This window comes from Oncorhynchus nerka, linkage group LG4, assembly GCF_034236695.1.
Source record: "Oncorhynchus nerka isolate Pitt River linkage group LG4, Oner_Uvic_2.0, whole genome shotgun sequence".
NCBI lineage: Eukaryota > Metazoa > Chordata > Actinopteri > Salmoniformes > Salmonidae > Oncorhynchus > Oncorhynchus nerka.
The window spans coordinates 87,090,165-87,100,160 of record NC_088399.1 but is presented as its reverse complement, the minus strand read 5'-3'; positions in this window follow the sequence as shown (position 1 = coordinate 87,100,160).

Below are 9,996 nucleotides of genomic sequence, written 5' to 3'. Positions count from 1 at the left end.
TATGGAGACAGAAACATAAACCTTTTACCTTATAAGTAGACATAACTGCAAATGATTACATCCTTCCAATTGAAGAAAAAAAATGTAGTTATGAATTGAACATTAATTAAATGAGTTGAGTCTTCCCATGGGATGATTTCACTGAACAACAAAAGAAAGAGAATATTGAATGATCCATCACATCTCCCAAAAACCTTTTCAACTGTTTGTAAAATGATAGTCTAGAAACTAGAGCTTTGGTTCTTCCTCTCAGGCTTCCATGTCTTCTCCCTGGACCTCCTCAATGTCCACCTCTTGAACATCAGACTCTGAGGCCTCATCTTCACTGTCACTTTTCAACCTTGTTGAGGATGGCTTGTTGTCAGGCTCAAAAAGCCTCAAATTTGCTCGAATGGCCGCCAATTTTTCAACCCTTGAATTGGTCAGCCTATTGCATGCTTTGTTGTGTGTGTGTTCCCAAACAAGGACCAGTTGCGCTCTGAGGCGGCTGATGTTGGTGAGATTTGGAGGATGATGGAGGCAACAGGGGGAAGAGCCAAGGTGGTGAGACACGGTAGAGATGACACCATAGACCTTGTTGAACTCTGCACCCGCCAGGATTCTCTTGCCAGCATACTTGGGGTCCAACATGTACGCTGCAGCGTGTATGGGCTTGTATTTCATTTTTATTTCACCTTTATTGAACCATGTAGGCCAGTTTAGAACAAGTTCTCATTTACAACTGCGACCTGGTCAAGATAAAGCAAAGCAGTGTGACACAAACAACAACACAGAGTTAGACATAAACAAATGTACAGTCAATAACACAATAGAAAATATATGTACAGAGTGTGCAAATGTAGAAGAGTAGGGAGGTAAGGCAATAAATAGGCCCTAGAGGCAAAATAATTACAATTCAGCATTAACACTGGAGTGATAGATGTGCAGATGATGATGTGCAAGTAGAGATACTGGGGTGCAAAAGAGCAAGAGGATAAGTAACAACATGGGGATGAGGTAGCTGGGTGTGCTATTTACAGATTGGCTGTGTACAGGTACAGTGATCAGTAAGCTGCTCTGACAGCTGATGCTTAAAGTTAAAGAGGGAGATATAAGACTCCAGCTTCAGACATTTTTGCAATTCGTTCCAGTTGCTATGGTGATCATTGGGCTGAGATAAGGCGGTGCTTTACCTAGCATAGACTGATAGATGACCTGGAGCCAGTGGGTTTGGCGACGAATATGCAGTGAGGGCCAGCCAACGAGAGCATACAGGTCGCAGTGGTGGGTAGTATATGGGGCTTTGGTGAAAAAACGGATGGCACTGTGATCGACTACATCCAGTTTGCTGAGTAGAGTGTTGGAGGCTATTTTGTATATGACATTGCAGAAGTCAAGGATCGGTAGGATATTCAGCTTTACGAGGGTATGTTTGTCAGCATGAGTGAAGGAGGCTTTGTTGCGAAATAGGAAGCCGATTCTAGATTTAATTTTGGAGATGCTTAATGTGAGTCTGGAAGGAGAGTTTACAGTCTAACCAGACACCTAGGTATTTGTAGTTGTCCACATATTCTAAGTCAGAACCGTCCAGAGTAGTGATGCTAGTCGGGTGGGAGGGTGCGAGCAACAATCGATTGAAGAGCATGTACTTAGTTTTACTAGCATTTAAAAGCAGCTGGAGGCCACAGAAGGAGAGTTGTACGGCATTGAAGCTTGTTTGGAGGTTTGTTAGCATAGTGTCCAAAGAAGGGCCAGATGTATACAGAATGGTGTCGTCTGCGTAGAGGTGGATCAGAGAATCACCAGCAGCAAGAGCGACATCATTGATATATACAGAGAAAAGAGTCGGCCTGATTATTGAATCCTGTGGCACCCCCATAGAGACTGCCAGAGGTCTGGACAACAGGCCCTCCAATTTGACACACTGAAATCTATCTGAGAAGTAGTTGGTGAATCAGACGAGGCAGTCATTTGAGAAGCTAAGGGTATTGAGTCTGCCGATAAGAATGTGGTGATTGACAGTCGAAAGCCTTGGCCAGATCGATGAAGACGGCTGCACAGTACTGTCTTTTATCGATGGCGGTTATGATATCGTTTAGGACCTTGAGCGTGGCTGAGGTGCACCCATGACCATCTCGGAAACCAGATTGCATAGTGGAGAAGGTACGGTGGGATTTGAAATGGTTGGTGGTTTGTTTGTTAACTTGGCTTCCAAAGATTTTGGAAAGGCAGGCCAGGATGGATATAGTTCTATAACAGTTTAGGTTTGGAGTGTCTCCCCCTTTGAAGAGGGGGATGACCGCAGCAGCTTTCCAATCTTTGGGGATCTCAGACGATACGAAGAGAGGTTGAATAGGCTAGTAATAGGAGTTGGAACAATTTCGGCAGATCATTTTAGAAAGAGACGGTCCAGAGTGACTAGCCTAGCCCAGCTGATTTGTAGGGATCCAGATATTGCAACTCTGTGTGGATTTGGGTGAAGGAGAAGCAGGGGGGGGGGGGGGTTGTGCAAGTTGCTGCAGGGGGTGCTAAGGTGTTGGCCGGGGTAGGGGTAGCCAGGTGGAAAGCATGGCCAGCCGTAGAAAAATGCCTCTTGAAATGATCGATTATCGTAGATTTATCGGTGGTGACAGTGTTTCCTATCCTCAGTGCAGTGGGCAGCTGTGAGGGGCTCTTATTCTCCATGGACTTTATGGTGTCCCAAAACCTTTTGGAATTAGTGCTACAGGATGCAAATTTCTGTTTGAAAAAGCTAGCCTTAGCTTTCCTAACTAACTGAGTATATTGGTTCCTGACTTCCCTGAAAAGTTGCATATCGCGGGGGCTATTCGATGCTAATGGAGACTTACATTTCCCTCACTAACTTTAAACATCAGCTATCTGAGCAGCTAACCAATCACTGCAGCTGTACATAGTCGATCTGTAAATAGCCCACCCAATCTACCTACCTCATCCCCATATTGTTTTTATTTACTTTTCTGCTCTTTTGCACAACAGTTTCACTACTTGCACATCATCATCTGCTCATCATCATCTGCTCATCTATCACTCCAGTGTTAATCTGCTAAATTGAAATTATTTTGCTACTATGGCCTATTTATTGCCTTACCTCCTCAAGCCATTTGCACATACTGTATATAGACTTTATTGTTTTTCTATTGTGTTATTGACTGTACCCTTGTTTATTCCATGTGTAACTCTGTGCCGTTGTTTGTCACACTGCTTTGCTTTATCTTGGCCAGGTCGCAGTTGTAAATGAGAACTTGTTCTCAACTAGCCGACCTGGTTAAATAAAAGTGAAATTAAAATACAATTAAAATAATGCAGAACGCCACAGGATGTGTTTGTGCTGATCAAGGGCAATCAAGACTGGGGTGAACCAAGAGCTATATCTCTTCTTAGTTTTACATTTTTTGAATGGGGCATGCTTATTTAAAATGGTGAGGAAAGCACTTTCAAAGAGCAGCCAGGCATCCTCTACTGACGGGATGAGGTCAATATCCTTCAAATCAAATCAAATTTATTTATATAGCCCTTCGTACATCAGCTGATATCTCAAAGTGCTGTACAGAAACCCAGCCTAAAACCCCAAACAGCAAGCAATGCAGGTGTAGAAGCACGGTGGCTAGGAAAAACTCCCTAGAAAGGCCAAAACCTAGGAAGAAACCTAGAGAGGACCATGCTATGTGGGGTGGCCAGTCCTCTTCTGGCTGTGCCGGGTGGAGATTATAACAGAACATGGCCAAGATGTTGAAATGTTCATAAATGACCAGCATGGTCGAATAATAATAAGGCAGAACAGTTGAAACTGGAGCAGCAGCACGGTCAGGTGGAAGTTGAAACTGGAGCAGCAGCACAGCCAGGTGGACTGAGGACAGCAAGGAGTCATCATGTCAGGTAGTCCTGGGGCATGGTCCTGGGGCTCAGAACTACTCCAGATATAACAAACTAACCCTAGCCCCCCGACACATAAACTACTGCAGCATAAATACTGGAGGCTGAGACAGGAGGGGTCAGGAGACACTGTGGCCCCATCCGAGGACACCCCCGGACAGGGCCAAACAGGAAGGATATAACCCCACCCACTTTGCCAAAGCACAGCCCCCACACCACTAGAGGGATATCTTCAACCACCAACTTACAATCCTGAGACAAGGCTGAAAAGGATACCCGGGCCAGGTTGATTAGAAAAGCCTGCTCGCTGAAGTGTTTCAGGGAGTGGTTGACAGTGATGAGGGGTGGTCGTTTGACCGCGGACACATTACGCACGCAGGCAATGAGGCAGTGATCGCTGAGATCTTCGTTGAAGACAGCAGATGTGTATTTAGAGGGAAAGTTGGTCAGGATGATATTTAAAAGGATGCCCATGGTTACAGATTTAGGGTTGTACCTGGTAGGTTCATTGATAATTTGTGTGAGATTGAAGGCATCTATGTTAGATTGTAGGACGCCCGGGGTGTTAAGCATGTCCCAGTTTAGGTCATCTAACAGTACGAACTCTGAAGATAGATGGGGGGGACAATCAATTCACATATGGTGTCCATGGCACAGCTGGGGGCTGAAGGGGTCTATAACAAGTAACAACGGTGAGAGACTTGTTTCTGGAAAGGTGGATTTTTATAAGAAGAAGCTTGAATAGTTTGGGCACAGACTTGGATAGCATGACAGAACTCTGCAGGCTAACTCCGCCCCCTCTGGCAGTTCTATCTTGTCAGAAAATGTTATAGTTAGGGGTGGAAATTTCAGGATTATTGATGGCCTTCCTAAGCCAGGATTCAGACACGGCTAGGACATCCGGGTTGGCGGAGTGTGCTAAAAGCAGTGAATAAACCAAACTTAGGGGGGAGGCTTCTAATGTTAACATGCATCAAACCAAGGCTTTTACGCTTACATAAGTCAACAAATGAGAGCGCCTGGGGAATGGGAGTCGTGCTGGGGGATGCAGGGCCTGGGTCAACCTCTACATCAGCAGAGGAACAGAGGAGGAGTAGGATAAGGGTACGGCTAAAGGCTATAAGAACTGGTCGTCTAGTGCGTTCGGAACAAAGAGTAAAGTAGCACATTTCTGGGCCCTGAAGAATAGATTCAAGGCATAATGTACAGACAAGGGTATGGATGGATGTGAGTACAGTGGAGGTAAACCTAGGCATTGAGTGACGATGAGAGAGGTTTTGTCTCTAGAGGCACCATTTAACTTCTTATGGCTGCAGGGGCAGTATTGAGTAGCTTGGATGAAAGGTGCCCAGAGTAAACGGCCTGCTTCTCAGTCCCAGTAGTTAACATTTGTATATGATTATTATTATTGGATAGAAAACACTCTGAAGTTTCTAAAACTGTTTGAATGATGTATGTGAGTATAACAGAACTCATATGGCAGGCATAAACCTGAGAAGAAATCCAAACAGGGAGTGGAAAATCTGAGGTTGGTCAATTTTCAACCCAGCCCCTTTTGAATACACAGTGGGATATTGGTTGTTGCACTTCCTTAGGCTTCCACTAGATGTCAACCGTCTTTAGAAACGTGTTTGAGGATTCTGCTGTGAAGTGGGGGCTCATAAGGGCTGTTTGAGCCAGGTGTCTGGCAGATTGCCACAGGCTCTGAGGTGCGGTCACAAGAGAGTCAGCTCTCGTTCCATTGCTTTTCTACAGACATAGGAATTCTCCGGTTGGAATATTATTGAAGTTTTATGTTAAAAACATCCTAAAGATTGATTCCATACATCGTTTGACATGTTTCTACGGACAGTAACGGAACTTTTTGACATTTCGTCTGCAACTAGGGAACGTGCTTCATGACTTTGGATTTGTTTACCAAACGTGCTAACAAAAGTAGCTCTTCGGACATAAATGGACATTATCGAACTAAATCAAACATTCAATGTGGAACTGGGATTCCTGGGAGTGCATTCTGATGAAGATAATCAAAGATAATTTATAATGCTATTTATGACTAATGTTGACTACCCAATATGGCGGATATCTTTTTGGCTGTATTTGTTGTCTGAAAGCTATACTCAGATTATTGCATGTTTTTCTTTTAAATCTGACACAGCGGTTGCATTAAGGAGAAGTGTATCTATATTTCCATGTCTAACAATTGTATTTTCATCGACATTTATAATGAGTATTTCTGTAAAATGATGTGGCTCTCTGCAATATCACTGCATGTTTTTGGAACTAATGAACATAACGAGCCAATGTATACTGAGATTTGGCCGAATTTTTCTGTGCTTTCACTGTAAAGCCTATTTGAAATCGGACACTTTGGTGGGATTAACAACACGATTACCTTTAAAATGGTATAAGATATGTATGTTTGAGGAATTTTAATTATGAGATTTCTGTTGTTTGAATTTGACGCTCTGCACTTTCACTGGCTGTTGTCATAACAATCCCGTTAATGGGATTGCAGCCCTGTTGAAGAGCCTGTTGAAACCCCCTCGGACGGTTACGTCGGCAGACCAGTCGTGATGGATCGGTGGGGCTCTGTGTCGGCAGTAAAGGGGTCCAGGCCAATTGGCCAAATAGGGTTTGTAACCCAAGAATTGGCTGATGGACCTCTTCCGCTAGCCGGGAGATGGGCCTAGCTCGAGGCTAGCTCCAGGCTAACTGGTGTTTGCTTTGGGACAGAGACGTTAGCCAAAAGTAGCCACTCTGATAGCAGCTAGCTAGCTGCGATGATCCGGTGTAAAGGTTCAGAGCTTGCGGTAGGAATCCGGAGATGTGGTAGAGAAAATCTGCAATGTAAAGAACGGTGTGTCTGTTGTCCCTTGTGTCTGTGCTCTTGTAGAATACTGGTTGAGGGGTGGAGATGAAGTAGTTCATTATTCCTTGCCCACAAACATTAGACCACCCATCAGAGATGATTGCAATACAGTCTGCTTTCTCTGTGATTTGCTTGACCTTCACTTGAACTCTGCATCCAGCAAATGAGTAGATAAAGCATGTCTGGTTGGAGATGTGTATGCCGGGCGAAGAGCATTCAGAAATCTCTTCCAAAACACAGCTCGAACAAGACATTCATCAGCATTTCTCTGATGACGTTCCTCCAGTCAGTAAAAAAAAACAGGAGGACCATGAGCTGTTGCTATCGATAAGGTGTCTAATTCATAATTTTCACCTCAAATAGAAGTAGAGGGACTTTTGTCAGAGGTTGCTTGTTGTGAGCGCTGAGGGAACTTTATGCACTTGGCCAGATGATTCTGCATCTTTGTTGCATTCTTCACATATGATTTGGCACAGAATTTGTAAATGTGCACAGTGTTTCCTTCTACATTAGCTGCAGTGAAATGTCTCCACACATCACCCTTGGCATTTCTGTAAAGATTAGGGGGAAAGAGCCCCAAATACAATTCCATGTACAGATAAATTGTTAAGCAGTTAGATTAAACAACTAATTTGTAAGATAAATGTTTTAAAATGAAACATGTATGGAAACAGGTGAATTAACACTCCTCAGTTAGCAGGCTCAAGCAAGCTAATACCCACATGGTAGCAAAAACTAACTAGCAGAAATTGTTAACATGTAAGAAATTATTTAAGCACACTTTGCCGTAAGCTACTATTTACTAGTTAACAAAAAATAATGTATGTCATATAACATATATTCACACCACCCGGTATTGTAATCAAAACGTACCAGGAAACATGTGGTCCTTGGCTCAGACAGTGTAATACTGTGGGCTTAACAGCATCCCATTAGTGTGCAAGATCTTGAGAATCAGCTCTACATGTGATGGAAGAATGCACTGTGCATGCAGAGGATTGCAATTCCATTGAATTGGGGATAGTTTAACCAAAATATGCCACAAGACCTAGAATTGCCTTATGTGTATCCAACAAAAAAGGTTCACTGTTATAAGCTCTCTTTTTTAATGAATTTAAGCAAAATTCCCCAAATTCCAGGGCTTAACTTCCCATGGAAAATTTCAGGCAAAATTCCAGAAATTTACCAGAAAGTTTACGACCCTTTGCAACCCTATGAGAGAGTGAAGTTCTGAATGGAGAATGACTCTACATTCCCAAGCATGGTTAATATCTGTGGCAATGTCACATCAATTCCAGACATTTTGTGAATTAGATATTATTGAAAGAGGTCCCATTTGAAACATTACAAGTGCCTCTTTGGACCGAATAAATGAATAAATATCCAGTAAAGTACATTTGAAGAAGGGAGATATGACAGCTCATACTAGATTAAGCAAAATAAGGAATTGGGTTGCTTGAAGAAAGATGCTGACCCGGCATTTCATGAGGGCCCAGGGGAAAACACCCTGTCCTTAAAAAGAGCACTGGGAGTGAGCAGTAAAACAGTCAATTAAGGGGTCAGGTCCTCCACCAAAAAAAACCATTACATGTTTGGCTGGTCATTTGCACTCCAAATAAACAATGAGAGTAAAGTGATCCAACTTTCCCATCTGTGATTTTCGATGCCTCGTCTGTCCAGCAGCTCTCTCTTTCCCCCCTTAGCTCCCTGTCTAAACATCAGCCATACAGTTCTAAGGCCTGGCCTCTACCCGTCTTGCATGCCCAGGCAGCTGAACCACAAGTAAATAGAAAAACTAGTCTATACCACCCTGACAATCATGCTTGATGCTTGAGCAAACAATGAAGTCCCAGCCCTATAATCTTAAAGTGAAGTGACAAACTGGGATTCTAGGTGGGTAGATGAGCAGAACAGGCAAAATTAAACAAACAGAAGAACACAATTACAGGCTGAAGTCCCAGAGTAGGGCCCAGTTCCCAGAAGTCAGTGCAGTACAGCGGGAACTATGGTGGAGCTTAATTGTGTGTTGCTGTGATGTGTGTTTGTACCAGTTAGACTCAAGGGTCACATGCAATCAACAGGAGAGACCGAGATCAGTAAACATCCTTAGAAGGTACAAGGGTGATGGGTGCACACACACAACAGGTGGACTGACTGGCTAAATGAATAGATGGAATCTGCGGCAGAGGAAATAGTGCTACTGTCCACCCCAAGGCCGTTGTTACTGTTTATGTTGACGAAGCGGATGTGAGGAGCTTCATCCAACATGGTAAACAAATTGCAGTATATATTCTGCTGTTCTATCGCATGTGCAATGATGTCCGAGGGAGGGGGTTGTTTCACTACTAAGGATTCCAGCTTTAAGTATCTAGGGGTGTTAAACCCACATAACTAGAATGAGTTATTTTTCATTCTATTACTATTGTAGAGACACCCACTCACACATGCATTATCCTCCATTGGGCTCCTACGCCCTTAATAAAACGGACTGGCAGTCTATTCCTCCCTCAGGACAATTACCCAGCTGTTTCCCACAAGGGTAACATGAATAAATATTTACAGTGACCATTTTAAGAGCAGCTGTTGGTATCAGGGACCCAGGTATGACAGCACTTAAATAAACTTCAACGTGAACGTGTAAACCTCAAATAAACTTTAAATGAACCTTAAATAAACCTCAACGTGAAGGAGATAGGGGATTGGTGGAGGATGAGAAGGAGGATGAGGAGGAAGAGGAGGATGAGAAAGAGGAAGGGGAGGAGGAGGTGGAGGAACAGATGCATCCCTAGTGCTCGTGCACCCATGTCACATTGCTGCAACGTGTCCCTATGCAATCTGGAGATATATATTTCTGCACCTTGACGGTGGTGATGGTCACAGAGAGGCCTGCCTGGAGGTCTCAGCTCAGAATCTGTTTTCTAAATTTGGAGGACACTCAGACTTGGCGTGTGGTTGGTCCGATAGGTCGATTTGCTATTTTGAAATGCCAAGTCATATGACTGTGCCGAGATGGTGTCCTCCTTAAAATGCTGCCGTTTCTTATTATGAGAGTGACCTCTTCAAAGTGTGATGGTTTAATCGCTGTGGAGACACACGATATGAGAGGTGTAAGGACAAGTGAGTGTAGCAGCATGCGGTAGGGTGACAGTTGTACTGATTGTAAGTGGTTTGGGTGCCTGTGTGTGTGTGTGTGTGTGTGTGTGTGTGTGTGTGTGTGTGTGTGTGTGTTTTTGCAGGTATGTTTTTGTCGT